Genomic DNA, 17,200 nt, shown 5'->3' with positions numbered 1-17,200 from the left:
AATTTATGTAATTTGTTATAAAACAATTGCATTATTGCCTGTATTCTTGCAAAGGGAAGACAAGCAGGAGTAACTGATGGCTAGACAGTGTATTAGATTTTGCTAATTTGTATGCTACAGTCAGGCAGATGGTGTAGTTGCATAGCTATAAACTATTATGATCTTGGTTCCTAAACTCTAGATAATTCTAGCTGGATAATAGGATCCCCTGTAATTTTCTCTTTACAGTCCTTACAACACTGACTAATTTAGTGGCTATTTCTCCTTTTTTGCTTTTAGTTGGTGATGGAGTTGCTACAAACAGGTGGTTAGTCAACAGCAGACATCAGTTTGTCAGTCTGTGATTCCTCGGGGCTGTAGCTGGGGGAGGCAGCAGGAAAGAAGTTGCTGAGTGGCCCGACATAAAAGAAATATGTAAATCTTACAGAGCAAAATGTAAAATCTAGCAAGGGTTCTCAAAACAGCAGCACCAAAATCAAAAGTGCCATTGAATGACAATTTATATGTCGTTAGGAAAAAGCAGAGTGCTGTGTTTATTCCTGCCAAGGAGACATTTTTGAGATTTTTGTCCACAGTAAATACCTGTGACAATAATCAGTACAGTGTCACCAAAATACATCTAGGAAGACAGTCCCTAAGCATAAGCTTGTTGGTGTGTTTCATTCCCAAACTCTGTCCCTTTCTTTTCACTGCTAAAACAATGGGGAAAATAATTTGAACATCATAGATAAAAAGGTCTGATTTCAAATAGATGAGACTATCACAGTCATCTTTTGTGTTCACAGCATCACTTTCAGCATAGCATGAAATGAGAAATTAAAAAATTATTTAGGAGTTCACCATGGATGCATTCTTTGGGACAGGTTTACAGTTCGTTATTGTTTTGAGCGAAGAAACCAGGTAAAAAATGTAAGGAAATGTAAAATGGTTCCATGAAACAGGCAGATGTTCATTAAAATAACCTGATAATAACTGTCAGTATTCAGTTGAAGACATGTTCATAGTTAATAATTTTGATTCTTCGTCGGTGAGGAAACCACAAAATACTCTGTCCAAGTTGTTAAAGATGCCATCCAAAATGCCGTCCAAGATTTTGATTAAAACAGAGTATGCCTTTTGCACAATAAGATGTTATGGCTGGATCTAATTAACGATGAACAATTGGAACCATGGGAGAATAAAATAATGATTCAGATAAGTTATAGAGCTTTTCCATTACATAGTCCATATGCCCAATCCCAAATACAATAGTCACAGATTGATCCTGAAATTAAAAAATCAATGTTGAAATACTATATGGAGCAAAAGCTCTTCTGGTTTGTATAATGAAAAATGCAGATTTCTGCTCCATCGTGGCTTAGCTGCAATATTCAGTTGCTTTGTCATACTGTACTTCTGATGCATTTGCAGAAGAGAGTTCCTTCCTTATAAGCAGGAAGCAAAACAAGTATGAAAGACTTTTCTGAACAAATTAGAGAACAGAGAAAGTAGGATATTTTGTGTCTAATATTGTCTATGGACATGGAAACACACATTGCAGTGATCGGGCTGGAAGACTGTGAAGCTCTGCCTCTCCCTAATATTCTTTCCGGGTTGCTTCTCTGCCCCTCTCCTCTACCAGCGGGCTTTAAGCATCTCCTTTCATCACCAGCTCTACGCTGACGTGGAAGTGTAGTGGAGGTGATGCTAGCCGTTCCTCCCTCCTGTCAAATCAGGACCACTCAGCCCCCTTGCGCCATGGGTGTGCTGCACGTGCCTCTTACCACTTCTGTTTCTGCCTGCACATTCCTGTCCCACTGCCTTCCTGCAGCCCTGTCTGGTTCAGGGATCCGTGCCAGAAGTCAAAACATTATAATTAATATATTAAAAAAAAGGTTCTACATGGGAGACATATTACTCGTGGTATTGACGTCTGTTGCACTGGATGTGGGTTTCTCTTGAAGATCTAATTAATTGTAGTGCCTGTCTCCATCAAAGCAATTAATAATAAACTAGTGGATTTTTTGTCATATATAGCACTAAGCAACTGTTTCAGTGTGTTGAAGGGTAATCTTAAAAATTCAGTACCTAACTCTGCATGTTACTGCCATCAATAATGAATTATTTACAAAATTTAAACTATGATAATGAATCACGGATCTTATAGAAGAGGTTTGGGAAAGTAATTCCAGTTTTATTTACTATAGTTTCTTGAATAAGTCAGATTCTCCCATTTTAGTTTAACAATAAGCCAGTAGGATCAAAAGGATCTCAGGGTAACTTCATACAACATGTTTTGACTTTATGATTCCCAGCTCAGTGTTTTACTGTGAGGAGATGTAGAAATCTTCCTGACTTAACAAGAACAGAAATTGTGGTAGCCATTGATAACTGAACAAAGAATGTGTACCATACTGTATAATAACTTCTCAGCTATGTTCTGCTCATGGAATATATTGAAGTGAAACCTAACATCCTCTTTAATTCAGACAGTGAGATGCTTGAAATCATCTTTGCTTTTGCGTTTCTCTAGTCTTGGGACAAGATGGCTGGCAGTTTGCTTCAGAGCATCCTCAGACACAGCTGTAACTGATACGGGTCCCCTGGGGAATGCCATGCAGCCAGCCACAGGTCTCTGGTGTTCAGAGAGCACCTGTCCTCAGGAGGCTGTTGGTGAAACGGGAGATCCAAAATACTGGCTGCATCCACCATGGGTCAGGGCATCCCACTCCTGTGTGTCCAGGTGCCTTTCTTGACCAGATGGTCTTCATCCTTGGTGGTGCATTACTCAACTGATGCATTGTCGTTCATGTGCTGGTGGCCTGATCTGTAGCTGGAGTGGGCTCATCAGTCAGTTGTTCTGCTCATGCTCATAGTGCAACCGTGCGGCTGCTCGGCGTGGGCTGGTAGGGACTGCAGGCACCACCTTTTGGTCTCTGCTCCCATTTCGCTGCCAAGATTTGCAGCTGACATGGTTTGGCTGGTTGATGGAATACATCATCAACCTTTAGTGTGGTTTATTGCTTTGGGCTCAAAGTTTGCTCATTTATCATCATTTGCTAACTGCAAACCAGGTATATGCTACCAACTTCAGCCTATGTAGGACAGCTTGGCAGAGACTGCAGGCATCCTTTAGGGATGACATGCATTTAAAATCCCTTTCATGGTAATGTTATAAAAGTGTAAGTGGTGACAATGCTCAGAGAATTTCTTAAAAAAATTGTTTTCCATATAGCATTTCTTTTAATATATCCTTGTGCATAAACCCTCTCAGTATAATTAGAGCTTTGTAAATCCCCATTATTTGTTCTCTGTTTATAACAAAGGATTTGTCTCTTGAGTTACAACTGCAAATACCTCATAAACCCATCAGCTGAGTATTGTCTGTAATGTACTGGGGTGGGGGGGAAAACAAGCAAATACCGCTGTCTTTCTAAAAATACAGAAATGTAAATGAAGCCTGTTTTATGGGGCATCCAAAATGGAGGAAATACCACTTTCCCCTTTCCTGCTAGCTGTGCATTCAGAAGTTCTCAATGTGCATGATTGCAGTTTTGAATTTGAGTATTTTGATAGATTTTTTTTTCTGATCTCCCTTGGTAGAAATAAACATAAAAGGCAATTGCAACAGATTGGCTTTGATACATTACTACATAGTTACTAAACAAATGTCTAAATCTGTCACTTTTTCTCTTAATGGGAGTTTAGCCCGGTTCCACCTTTCAGAAAAACCTGGAGCATGCTTGACCTTAGATCCAGAAAATAAAGCAAATACCATTTCTTAAGGCTTTTATCCTGTTAGCTTAGCCAGAAAATCTTGATTCAACAATATTTTGAATTCAGTCATAGTTGGTTATCGCTGGCAAATGATGTCATTGTCACTAGCAGTGTTTACCACCACCTCTCCACAAATGATGAATATGAATTAGGCAGCTGTAGACACTACTTAAACGTAGCTGTGCTGCAGTGAAGATGGGTATTTGCTGTATATACTGGACATAGCGAGGCATTTTCCAAAGTCCTTCTTGGAAACAGCCGTTTCTTTTTCATTGTCTGTTTCTTATAGAGGCAACCAAACCTGCCATTTGAAAAACACTTCCTAGCAGAATTGTTGGTATGATGATTATACAGTGTTGTTGTACAATACTACTTAAAATCTTTACCATAAAAAAGAAGAAATTACTCTTCTCTCTAAGCTTGCTTTCACTGACTTTCAAATGGCAGATTTCCATTTTATTTATTCTTAGGGTATTTTTCATAGCTTTCAAAATGTATGCAGAGCTTAAGGACTTACTCCTCCCTCAAATCATGCAGTCTGTGCCACAGTTCTGAACTGCATTGGGACAATTTAGTGGACATGTGCTATACGTGGGACTTAAATGAGGGTAGGTGCCGTACAGGTAGAACAAAACAGAAGAAAGAAATGTAACCAAAAAAAGATCTTAAAATCAAAGCAGTTAACGTACTACAGACTAGTTCACTGTAATTTTTTTCCCCATTAGATGCATGTATTAAAGCTCTGCTTTCATAGAACTTTTTTGCTTTTATTTTAGATGGAATTACCATGAGAGCTGCATTCCAGTGTGCAGGTATGATGGTCGTTTTCCACCATCCCAAGCAGAACATGGCACCACCAACTTAGTTATAATAAAAAGTACTGGGGAGAAAAATATGTGTTCTGGACGTATCATGAGTTGGAGGCAGCCAGGCTTTAAGCTCTGGGATGTGTTGGGTTGGGACTGGCACCCTGGAAAAGATAACATAGCAAAGTCTATTGTGTTTTATTCCAGGACTCAATAACGTACAGCAATATTTACTGTATGTTTGTCCTTGAAGATACTAGCCTTTTTAATTGTGCCATTACATAGAAGACAAACTAGGGACAATTAAGACAACCATAATCGTTCTCATGTCAATGGGGTGATTATAAGCAGAAAAATGCATGCTTCCTCATACAGGGTTTGAAGGTCCAAGTCTTATCTCTGATGTAGTTTATGCTTACTCAGACATATGGATAATGATTAAAATCAGGCATCTGGCGTAAAGCAGTCTTAATCTAAGGATGAAGTGTCTCACCTTGTTTTGACTGTCTCAGCTTGTCTGCTCTCTGGGTTCCTCTTCAGTAAGCTGGAGTAGGAGAGGAGAAAATTCCAGGGTGCTGTTTGCACCACCAATCTCAGAAGTGGTGATTTCCACCAATAACTGTAGTATATGGTTAAACACATGTGGGATGAATACCCCCTGAGTCCCCATAACTTTCCTTTTCACCACCTTCATATGTTGCATTTAAAGCTTGAAGGTTCCCGTCCGATTTCACTATTGTTTATTTTTTTGTGAAGTTTTGGGTGATACTCAGAAAAGTGATGAACATTGCTAGTTGAAAACTATGTGCGAAGGCTTGTTTTCAACATCCTGATGCCTTTCATAATTGGGTTTTTGATCCTAGGCAAGGTTTTCAAGCCTAAGGTGAATGGAAAGTTTCTCATTGACTAAAATGTACATTGCTGTGGTTTTGGTGGCACTGGGCTGGGCCATACAGAGATGACATCCTTAAATACCTTTCAGAGGGAGAAAATATTTGGGTTTAGGGCATGTGATTTATATTATGCACAGAGAGAATAGCTGCCCTTTTCTGAGACCTGCTTAGTTCTGAATTCTGTGAATACCTACATTACAATAATACATTAGCTTTTCCTTTTAATGTCACAAATAATAAATTTTTTAAAAAGAGTAAAGAAATAAGTTTGAGGATTTGAAACAATTGTTTTTGGTACAGTTTTTATTTTAGAAGTCAGTTAATTTATCTGTCCTTTTTTAAGTGAAGGGAAATTGTGACATTAAGATTTATAATGTAAATAAATTGTACTGTAATAGAACTTGAAGGTCTACTAGCCAAAGTGTATTTTAATCTTGTTAATTCTTTATTAAAACAGAGAATTGTAATGGCAATGCTGGCGAAACAGGTCTATATTATGGTCTGTGAACTCACCATTTACTGGAGAGGATAATAGCTTCCAGATAGCATATTTGTAGCATTTTCAGTAAAGCAGCTGTGAGTTTTTAGCTCTTTAGGATGGTCTCAACAAACATAGAACAGTAGCAATGGTGATTTTTGTTTCCTCATTATTCTACCTCTGAACAGTTGGGTCAAGCTACCTGGCTGAAATTTAAGACTTCTTAGGCCCAGGAGGAGGACTAGCTTCCAAAAAATCATTGAAGATTTCTATGACAGCCAGTCATCAAGAGCAATAATAAATGGTGAGTGAAGAAAGAATAATGTGCCTGCACATTCAGCACTTCCCTGGGGAGAAGGACAGACATGAGATGGTGGCTCTGTGGCTGGTCATGACGGTGGGGCAGCAGAGCATGGACCACATATTCCTCTTGCAGTTGGCAGTTATGTGTATGCATGTATAGCTGTGGGTGGGGTTAAATGCAGTTTTTTGGCAACGATGGTTAATTTTTAATCTGTACATATGCTTTATGTGGGACTATTTTATGTGTTTTCTGCCTTCCAGCTATGATCTTGTCTTTGCTGTCCAATCTTCTAGCCTTTTATCCTGAAGAGAGCATATACCCACATGGTAATTATAATTAACATTGTACTGGTAGTAAACATTCTCAGGATGCATCTGTAGGTCCCAGAGTTTAGATTGTGCACACAGGCCTATCTACTGCCTTGCTGCACTGGCAGAGACTGACTCTCCGTAAGGAAGCACCAAACAATCCAAGGCACACTGTGTAGAGTTTCAGAAATGGAAACGCCTCTCACAGATTAGACTTTGGCATGCCGCAGTCATGGCTTTTCACTCTACATAGTGCATGGCACAACTTGCTAACTACTGCAAGTGCTGAAACTGTGAAATCAAATGGCCTTGAGTCAAGACTTGTGGGGCAGGAAGAATTAAATTATGTTTCTGTGCCAGCAGAGTTCCTTGCATCTTGAGGAAGAACTTTGCTGAGGGAGGTCAGTGAGATTTTCCTTGCTGTCGTGGGTTTTTTTTTCCTTAAGTTTGTGTTTTTATTTGTTTTAGGTTTTTTTTCACTGACGTTCCTTTTAATTCTTACTGGGAGCTGCTAAACAGCAGAACCGAAAGCCAAAGTTACTGAAGCAGCTTCAGGAATAAATCTATCTCCTAGTCAGGATTCTTGGTCCCCCACCCCTTTCTTTCTATTTCCTTGGCTCTGATGGAATGAGAACTGGGTGGCTTTTCCAGGCCTGGTTGGCTTTCTGCGATCTTTTGTGAAAAAGGAAATTGTAGTTGGTTTGCTCAGCCAGTCTCCTTGTGGGCCTCTGAACATCAGAAGTAAACTGAAACAAATTCTGGGGTGATGGTGAATCTGTCTAGAAGACTGAATAGATTTGCATCTTTCAATACCTTCAAATAATTTTCCCCCTAGTTGTTTCTTTCTAAATAAACACGTCTGTGATGGATTTCAGGAGCCTAAAAGTAATTTTTAATAGGATGAATGGGATTTTGTTGGGTAATAATATATGTATAATAAGAAAAGTAGTACCCTCATCCCTAAGATGGTATCTGTTCAAAGACATAGGCAGAATATGTAATTTGTTCTAAATTTTGTGAAGTGCACCTGGATGCCTTTTCTCCTACTGTGTACTGGATAAGTGCTGAATCATTTGGAAATCACTTGTTTTAGCTACTTGGGTGTATTCATTATAGGGATCAAACCCATGTTTTGGTTAATGGCAAGATATATTGCTGTATCTTTAGCTTTGCAATTTCTGCTAAGCAGCATGCGACAGAAAAAATAAAATAATAATGACTGAAACAAAAAGGAACCCTTTTATGTGTACAACTCCATGCAGTCAATTTTCTAAGTCTGGTAAAGGAGGAAATTTTCACTTACATCTATTCTGTTGTCTAATCAGTTTGTCAGTATTAGTTTTCTGTGGTTCGACTGGAGTCGATGGTGAGTCTTCTTTAAGAAAACTTAGGAACAGCATCAGTAGCAAAGTACATTGTTAAAGCAATCCCTGTCAGTAGGCTTTTTAGTGTTTTAGTATTTACAAAACTGATTCATAAGGAGTTGTTCTGAAAAAGATGGAGCTTGCAAAAAGATTTATGATTGGTTTTGTATCTGAATTGAAAGGATAATGGTAACTACCTTGTTGAAATTATGGAGCCTTTTGTCATTGAGTGTGGACAGTTGTCTGCTTAGTTTAACTTAATTGTATTGATGTGCTTTTGAGACAGTCTGCTAGAATCCCTCCAGAGTGCATCCAAAGTTAACACATCTGATGACTGGCAACAAGTACAGTTTTTACTGCAAAGAGGCATATGTTTAGAAAAATGACACATCTGAATATTGCCATGAAAATGTCTTCTATTTTTTTTGGTAGAGATCTTCCATTTAAGCAAGGAGGTCATTAAGCATGAAAACAGAGCCTCACTTACCCAGTGTGTTTTTGGGCACACTGTGGTGGAGGTTATCTCCACTTGGATAGAAGCCAGATGATCTGAAGATAGAGAAGCTTCTTGCTACCTAATGGAGAACAATAATGGGCCCTTCTTTCTCTAGAACATGGTCCTCTTGGACCTCTTGGTGTCTACTGACACCACCAAGCTAGGCAGGCAGCAGAGCCTATGAGAATGTATGATGGGAGGTGCTCATGGCCATCATTATAGCTTGTCCTGTTATCAACAGCTAGATCAGATAAGGGAAACTTATGCAAACTGTTTCTTTAAGCATGCTAGAATTTTTTTTTCTGGGAGTCATAAACCCTGCCAAAGTCAGCTTTCATTCTTCTTTTAAAAGTACGTAGGATGAGTTAAATATGCTTCAAAGCAGCCTGTGCTGTGAGTGTTTCTAACATAGAAATACTTCACTTCAAAAGCTGTGGATCTTGTCACAAGTCCAGGATGACTTTTAGTCTTCTTCAGACTTGCCTCTGTACCTGCTTTGTGGTTAAAAGAGGCTATCCTGTAAGATATTCCTTTCCCTTCCCACAAAGAACCATTCTGGTCCCATAAACTTTGTGCTGTGGACCGCTGTAGTATTGGGACAGGTGAGTAATAAAGAATCAGAGACATAATATGTCCTCAGTTGCACTCTGACTAGCTTCAATGGGTGTTTTGCATGAGAAAAGTAAGAAGGATTTGGCTCGTGTTATAATAAATCCCACTCAATCCTACTGAAACCCTGCCTAGCATCCAGTGATACAATGCCTGCTAGTTCTGTCCCTTGATTCCTGCATACAAAACCTTTCTTAAGATACCTCTTGTGGGTGACCCACACTTAAAGCCAGACAGGTAAAGTGAAGGAATCTGGTGCTGAAGCATGTTTTAATAGCTGATAATCAGAAAGAGCTGTAGAAAATTAAACCTATGAGGTTTTTATATATTTTACCAAATAATGCAATGATGCTGTAGTTTTTCCTCTTCCTTTAAAGGTATATATGTGCAGATACTCTGCTGTGGGAAATCCAGGCATTGCAAATGTCAGCTCTGATGAGCTGATTGATAATAATGAGAACTCATTTTTCTCACAACGGATGGTTAATCTAATGAATTTCTGCACTTCAGGAATGTATCTTTTTAAGTTTACCTGTTCCATTTCTGAGATAGGCTTTTTTTATAGGTCTCTTATAAAATACCATGTGAACATACTCTAAATTAAAGCAAGAGGAACTTCTACTATTCACTTAAGCTTTGCTTCCCTTAGATTGACAAATGTGCAGGCATTGCTAGAAGACTCTGTTATTAACCCCTCTGTCCCCAAAACACAGTATTTTCATTGTATAGCAGAGAATTCATCTTGTCAGCCATTGCACTGATCACATGCTTTGAGGACAAGCTTTGAATTTGTCCTTGGCAAAGATGAACCTCTCCTTGTTTCCCTTCATCTGTAAATTTCTAACCATACTGACTGATGGCTAATGAAGTGTACAGAAAGTGCTAGAGGTTGAGGTGCTTTGCCTGTGACTCAGCATGATTTTCTCTGCTTTTCAGCAAATACCACTAATAATTGTCAGATTTTGTTAGACTTGGCTTTTTGTTTTCTATTTCATGCTGTGTATTATGCTAATTTAGAAAACGAAATAAGATAAAGCGTGATTCTGTTCTTGCATATATTAGTGGCAAAAAAATCTCATTTACTTCAGAGTTACCAGAATCCAATTCCCAGTTATAATGCTGATGCCTGCAAATAGTTCTCCTCAGTTGTAAAGGACTGACAAAAGTCACAAAGAAACGAAAGGCTAATTAATATTTTTGCAGGCCTCAAAATTCGTTGATTGTTCTGAGTCATGACGGAACTTTTTCAGAATAGTCGTAAAGCTTTTTTGTATTTTGTGATGTACATCAGTAAGCTATTGGCAAATGTGCCATTTAAAATGGCTTAGTTAAAGCAGATCTTTAATGAAATAGCTTGATGCTTTCATTCTTCTACAACCACCACTGACCCTACTTGTTTTGGGATTGAGCAGAAAATAGCTGCTTTTAAAAAAAACTTTCCAGACTGGGAAACTCTTTGAACGGGCATACTGCGATGCAATCTATCTTATAATAGAAAATATCGAGTCCAATAAAAATAATATCAATACAAATACCGGTTATAAAACACTGCTTGCAGTGAAAATAGACATATAAAATGTGCGTAATCAGCCTGCAGTTTAGGTGATGAATTGACTGGATCAGTTGTTCGTATTGATATTACCAAAGCATTTGAAATGTTTGTTTAGAACAGCTAGTTAAGATAGTAAATAAATAAAGGCCTCCACTCCAGAATGTTGAGAATTATTAACTCTCAAAAGTAATGGAATTTTATTTCAGTTATGTGAAAAGAACCCCATAGTTTCGGTCTTAATTGTAAAATGAAACTAAAGTAATAACTTCAGGAAGTGTGTTTTACCAAATGAATCTTTAATACAGATTTCTTTACTCTTTTCAGTGAAAGAACAGAAAATGAAGCTCTAATAAGGTAAGATTTTTTTATTCCACTTTAGTAAGATATTCAAGTTAATTGGAAGTAATTTTTAACAAATATGCTCAGCATTTCAGAGTGGATCCTAGACATAGTGTGGGTCAGTATGTCAAAGCACAAAAAGGAAAGTAGACAGTATTGCAGAATAAGCGTAACAACATTTGACCATTTTTTATTGTTACTAAATCACTATTTGGTCTTTTAATCAAAATAAGATACCTGCATAGATTTGGAAGCTTCTTTTTGCCTGTAAGGAATTTACAGGTAATTGTTTTTCAGCAGACTCTGTAGTTTTCACTACTCAGTCAATTAAAATCCTCACAAGGAGAACATTTTTGCAGTTTGAAAATGAAGTATTAGAGTATATGCTGGCTGATAAAATAAGCTTTGTAGCAAATTTTTGGGTTTTGAGATGTGGTAGTGGGAGTTGAGTTTATGAGTTACATAGTTAAATAAATGTATCTGTAGAGGAGGAGTGAACTCTTCTAGGAGTGAATATTTCCTCCTCTTCTGTATAACATGATTCAGGCTGCATTCTGGAAATGGGTTCTGTATGCATCTGCTAGATAAGCAGAAGGCAGAAGGTATTTCAATACATTACCAAAAGCAAGGGGTGTTAAAAAAGGGGTTTTTATCTTTTTATTTCTTTTATTGCTAGTGAGGGTGCTGACATTCACATGCTGTGTTATCTGGAAGCAGCTATGTCAGATAACATAACCAGGTGTATGATGGCAAGTTGTTCTGACAGGCAGCTGGAGTATGAACCTGTGCAGAGCATTACAGAAATATATAATTACTTTTCAGTCACAGGTAATAGTTTCATTTTTAATAGCCATTCACAGGATACTGAGAAAGGGAAGTGGTGTTAGTTACTGTTTTCCTTTCCTCCCATATTTGCCTGTTTGGGTTTTTATCAGTGATTACAGTAAAAGCTTGCAGAGTTGTTAGCTGGATTTTGTGCACCTCTTTCAAGTCAAACACCTTCCAAATGGAAGTGTGATTAAAAGGAATGTTTTTTAAACTGGCTGACATCTTAAACCAGTAAAAGTTGATACATCTACATAAACTGTGTTCTTGATTTGCAGAGGGGCATACTTGGAATAGGGAAGAGGGAGGCTAAAAAAAAATCAGTTAAGCTATGCAAAATGTAAACTGTTTGAAACCACAAGTGAGTAGAAATGTGAAATATTAATGGAAAAAACAGAAGTGTTGTGAAAAAGTAATGATGTGTCATATCACATTTTTTTGTTGTGGAAAATTTTAAAGGGATGTTGTAAATAGCAGGCAATCTGGCTTTGCATATTCTTGCTTTGTATTAGTACATGGAGAGTATGTGCATGTATTTGCAGTTACAAAGGTGTGTGCATATATAATATGTCTGAGACAGAAAGATGCTGAAAGCCCTTCTGGAAATAGGGCTAAGGACACTAAGGAACTTTATAATGTGTTGGGAATCACATGGGTAGTACAGGGATTTAGTAAATGCCAGGAGAAATTCTAGTTCTGAGCAGTCTTTGTCCACTGATCTCATCAGCGTCTGTGATCCAGGGAGGACACAAGTCCGCCTTCTTCTCCTTACCAGGATTCAGTCATACAAGAACTGGGCAAACGTTGCAAAAACGAATTAAGCTCGCTCTGTTTGTAGTTGATCACCTAACACAAGAGAGCTTTATGTGGAGCCTCTGAATGCTACAGGAATATAAAAGTCTAAGTAATATGCCTAAGTAATACAACATGACAGCAGTAGTGGAAATTTACTCATTTGTTTCCCAGAGTCACAACTGGAAGTATTTTTGGGTACATACTGCTCACTCCTGGATTTCTGCCTAGGCAGTGCATGCAGAAGTACTGGGTCATTCTGTTAGCAGGATTTTTATGTGATTTTGACATACAAGTAATAGGAAACCACCTGCCATCAGCCATCTATTTCTTTATAAGTTAACTGTAGTATTTAGTAACTACCAATGCAGTTTGAGCTAGAATTTATCAGTTAAATTAAAAATGAAACTCTGCAGATCGCAGCGGTATTTATCCCAAATTTCCAGCTCTTACAAGTGGGTGACTGCTATGAAAGCTGGAAAAGCTTGTTAAAGAAGATGCTCAGTGCCTTCCCCTCACACTTGAATTGACTTTTCTCTTTTATAGTCAAAAGCTATCTATAATACCACCGCAGCTGCTCTGTGTTGGATTCAGGAATCCCTGTTTTGATTTGCCAAGCAGGCAAACTATTTATCTCAGGTAAGAGAATTCTGAGGTGTGATGTGGTTAGTATCTAAAAATATCTGTGTAGGGAGATAGGATAGGGCTCCAACAGACAAAAACACAGCAAGATAAGCGAGAGGAGTTCACGTGTGAAATACGATACCATAGGTGTAATTAACCATTGGAAATGCTTAGAAAGGAATGTGGTAGATTGCTTAGAGTAATTAAATCAAGATTAGATCTCCTTCTGAAATATCTTCTAGTAGAGTTACAAGTTCTTGTGCTTTGTAAAGAAATTGCTGCGTGAGGTGTTACAGCCTGTGCCAGGCAGGAAGTCAGACCAGATTATCGTAAAAGTTCCTTCAGGCCTTTTAAATCCACATCTCCACCAGCAAAGGCTCTTATGTGGTACAGGCAGCCACAGGATTTCCAGAATCAGAGATGGAGCAGGTCACTCTTGTTGCGGTGGTGAAAGGTTGAAAAGTCTTTGGGCCAATCCTTGAAGAGACGTGGTGATGGGTACCCTGCCACTGAGTTTGCAGGTTTTGTGTGCTGCAGTCATACGTACTAGTACTGAGCCAATTTCTGCTCTTGTCTGATCAGTCCATAGACACATCTTTCTGCATAATCTTCTAATATTTTGCCTGATTTACTTAGTAGCTTGCATTTTGTATTGAATTCACTGAAAAGTAATAATTTATCTATGATGTTTATTGAATCCCTTCTGTGATGTAACTGAAGTCCTGGATGAATTCAGTATTTTCTTCAGTTGTTCAGTGAGCATAATGCCGTCATCTCTAACATAGAATCTTCTCTAGCCAATCTTAATATCCATGTGGGTAGAAAGGGCAGGGTAAATTTTTAGCAGATTATGTAGGATTCCTAGTATTAAATAATCTACTTTCCCCCAAACTGGAAAAGTAATAACTTGTATGTTTGCTCTGGGATCTGCATGGGATACCAAGAGAGAGTGGGGGACACTTGTCCTTCAGTTCTCATCAGCTACAGGGAAGTGCATCTTTGTTTTACTGGGTAAAGGCAGCAGGTCCTTTCCATAGAAAATACATTAAAATGATTGATTATAAAGTAATTTTATCCTAGAAGAAACACAAAACACTGTGTTGAACAAGAAGAGCCCTGACTCCTTTTTGTTATTTTGATAAACTCATTAATTTCAACATCCAAAATTAATCAGGAGTTACTATGCAAAATCTTGCAAATGGAAAAATCCATCAACTTGAGCTCAGAATTATGTCATCCTGCTGCATTTATGTAGCATAGCTTCTGTTACAGGAATGTTCAGTGTCACTCCACAGTAGTATGACAGGAGCAATAGCCAAGAGTTGTGCTGGCTGTATGTGTGCATAAAAAATTACTCAGGAGTTTTCACATAATTCCAGCTCTGTTGAAAGACCCGTGGAAAAGCTCTTCTTTAAAGTTTTAAGAAACTAGAGCTATCCAGAGTAATTTGAGGGTGAGCCCAGGCATATCGGAGGATCTTGTGTTCCATAACACCTGATACCCGACCTGCCAGCAGGTGATGGGCACTTGGTACCTGGTTTGTCATTCCTGTACTCTGACCATCCCTACTGCTCTCCCTTCCTGGACTAACATGTACGTATGGTTTACACATGGCAGTCTAAACCTGAATTGGGAAAAATTATTAGACTAAACCAATAGGAAACTAAAGTAGAGAAGAGAAATACCCTTGAGTTTGATAACCCAAAGTAAGCTGGCTGAGATGCGTAAGTCTGTGACCCTGCACGTGGAGGCTACGCCTGCTTTCATGGACATCCAAGAAAAAGAGAAAGGTGAGAGAGGGCAAGAGATTGGAAAAGGATAAAAAAAGGTTAATTACCCTTGCTAGTAGGTAAGGGATTTGTGGCTGTGGTGAAGCAGAAAGGAGAGAAGACTGGTTAGTCAGGAGTCAGACATGTTTGGCTGGTTACTGTGCAGTAACAGTTGTGATTTTTTAGTATGAAGTTTCTTATGCACCATCTCTCTTGAAAGTATATTACATACCTATGGTTTTCACAAATTCCTGATAGCCATAATACTGACTGTGAAGAGTATTTAAAAACAAACTTCAGCATATCTTTTTTTCACATGTTTTTGCTATCACTGAGTCACTCTTAATGGATACTTCAGTTCTGAAAAGGAGTGGAGGAGGCTGTGACACAGAAGAAAATTGCTGTTTCCGTTAGTAAATGTATTTGAGCCATCAGATTGCTGCTGTTTTCTTGTGAAAAGTTTGTGGCTAAGTCATTTAATGTAAAGGAAAACAGTCTTTCATACCACAGAAGAAATGCCTCTACTGGACGGTGGTACACAAGGCTGCAAAATTGATTTTGGTTATCACTGAGAGCTTCCATGGCATTTCTTTCTGTTCAGGCAGTGCTGTAAAAGCACTCCAGATGACAAAAAGGAGGAGTTGTGTTGAGGTCTGGGGAGTTCCCTTGGCTCATTTCCAATGCACTTCTAGTCCCAAATTTGTTATTTATATTGAGGAACTGCACTTGCTTTAAAGGCTCAGTTTCACAGCATTTAAAAGCTATTGAATCCTGTTTCCTGCACTTTGTTTACTTAATAATCCTTATACAAGAATCGATGATTTTGCCTGGGTAACTTGCTGTTCTCTTCCAAGAAATAAAGGTACTTTTTAAATTATTTTTTAAATTCACATGCTGTGTTGGAGCACAGTTCAGTGTAAAGAAGTACCCTGGTGCTTACACTGTGCTCCCAGTGTCTGCTCAGATGAGAGTTAAGCGTGCTGTGCTCACTGTTACATAACTTTGCAAAAAGTGTTGATTCAGGGAAATTCTGCTGCTGTGAGAGAATAGGAGCATTGGGAATGTTCTCTCCTGCTTAACGGAAATGTGGCTTTTGGTGACTAGTACATTTAAAAAACAGCAGATCGTGTGTATGCGCTCACTGACGGAGTCCAACTTGAACATCACTACAATGTTCAGGGCAGCTGGTGCTGCTGTTTGCTGCAGCCCTGGGAGGATGGATGTGGGTTCGGTAGCAGGCTGGTACAGCACACATGTGGCTGCTACCAGAAGGGATTTGCAGCCAGACAGTGTCTTGTTTTGAGTAACCTTTAGAAGACTGCTTCTGAAAAATTGCCAGGTTGGCCTAACAGATCGGTTCCCATCAGCGGGAGAGGCAGCTGTTCATTTGGCCACATCTCCTTCACTTGGCTGTGTGGGTCATCCCGCTGAACAGAGTGGGCTCCTAAGACCTACCTGTGGAGAAGAGAGGCAGGTAGGACAGTGTGCAGAGTGTCAGAAATTCTGTTCATCTTTTGGCATTACGGACATAGTCTTGCCTTCTGGATGTGGTGGAGGGGTAGGTTGCTAGTCTAATTTTTCTACCTTTGCCATTTTGCACATAGCCCCTCTGTTTCAGCCCTGAGGGATCCTGTTTACTACTGAATATTTCAGATTACTGTACCCTGCTACTAGCAGTAGCCAAAGCCTCCCCTTGCCAATATATATTACTGTGAAAGTATGGATAAGAAGGTAAATTAAAGGTTGGGAAAGTCAATGTTGGCTGAATATCATCAATCTTAGTCTCTCTAAGCACCATGTATCTGTTCTCTGCCTTTTTGTCTGAGACTGTAGAAAGCCTGTCTAGAAGCTGCTGCAGATCTAAATGGTGTTAGCTAGATTTGCTTCTAGATCATTCTCATTCAGCAGATCCTCAGAGCAAGCTTTGGTTCTGTTGTTTCAATTTTCTCATCTGTGGCTTTAATCCAGTGCTCTTCCTTTAATCACATAGTATATACACCTGTCCTTTAAGTCCCACAGCTCTCACCCTCTCCAAGTTTACGGTCTCAGCTGTTTGCATTGTTGCACAGGAGACTCTGTGAATGATTTAATTTTGTCAGTTGAGGTGAACAGTAAAGACATACACCACATCACAAAACGTTCTCTAATCACTTCTTTGACAAGTGCAGCTTAATTATTTAGCATAGCTTGTAAAAGTAATGAAGTCCTAGTAACATAAGTCTTAACACTCTCCTATTAATTTTTCCCCAAGAGGTGGGAAAAGACTGCTACAGTTTTATGCACAA

The 17,200-nt window shown here is 38.8% G+C and overlaps 1 protein-coding gene across 5 annotated transcripts in view; it reads left to right on the top strand.

The window, feature by feature from the left end:
- THRB (thyroid hormone receptor beta) overlaps positions 1–17,200 on the top strand; it is a 175,569-nt gene that overhangs the window by 34,192 nt on the left and 124,177 nt on the right. For 2 of the 5 annotated variants that reach the window (XM_074838904.1, XM_074838896.1), the window contains exon 2: positions 10,891–10,920. The exons of 1 other annotated variant lie outside the window; for it this stretch is intronic. The gene's annotated coding sequence lies outside the window, so the exon portion shown is untranslated. Of the gene's footprint in view, positions 1–4,549; positions 4,569–10,890; positions 10,921–13,095; positions 13,162–17,200 lie in introns of those variants that run through there. 2 more of the 5 variants (XM_074838912.1, XM_074838932.1) reach the window with 2 other exon arrangements.

This window comes from Strix aluco, chromosome 1 (assembly GCF_031877795.1).
Source record: "Strix aluco isolate bStrAlu1 chromosome 1, bStrAlu1.hap1, whole genome shotgun sequence".
Taxonomy (NCBI): domain Eukaryota; kingdom Metazoa; phylum Chordata; class Aves; order Strigiformes; family Strigidae; genus Strix; species Strix aluco.
Note: the sequence above shows the minus strand (reverse complement) of the source record. Positions and strands in the feature narration are given on the sequence as shown.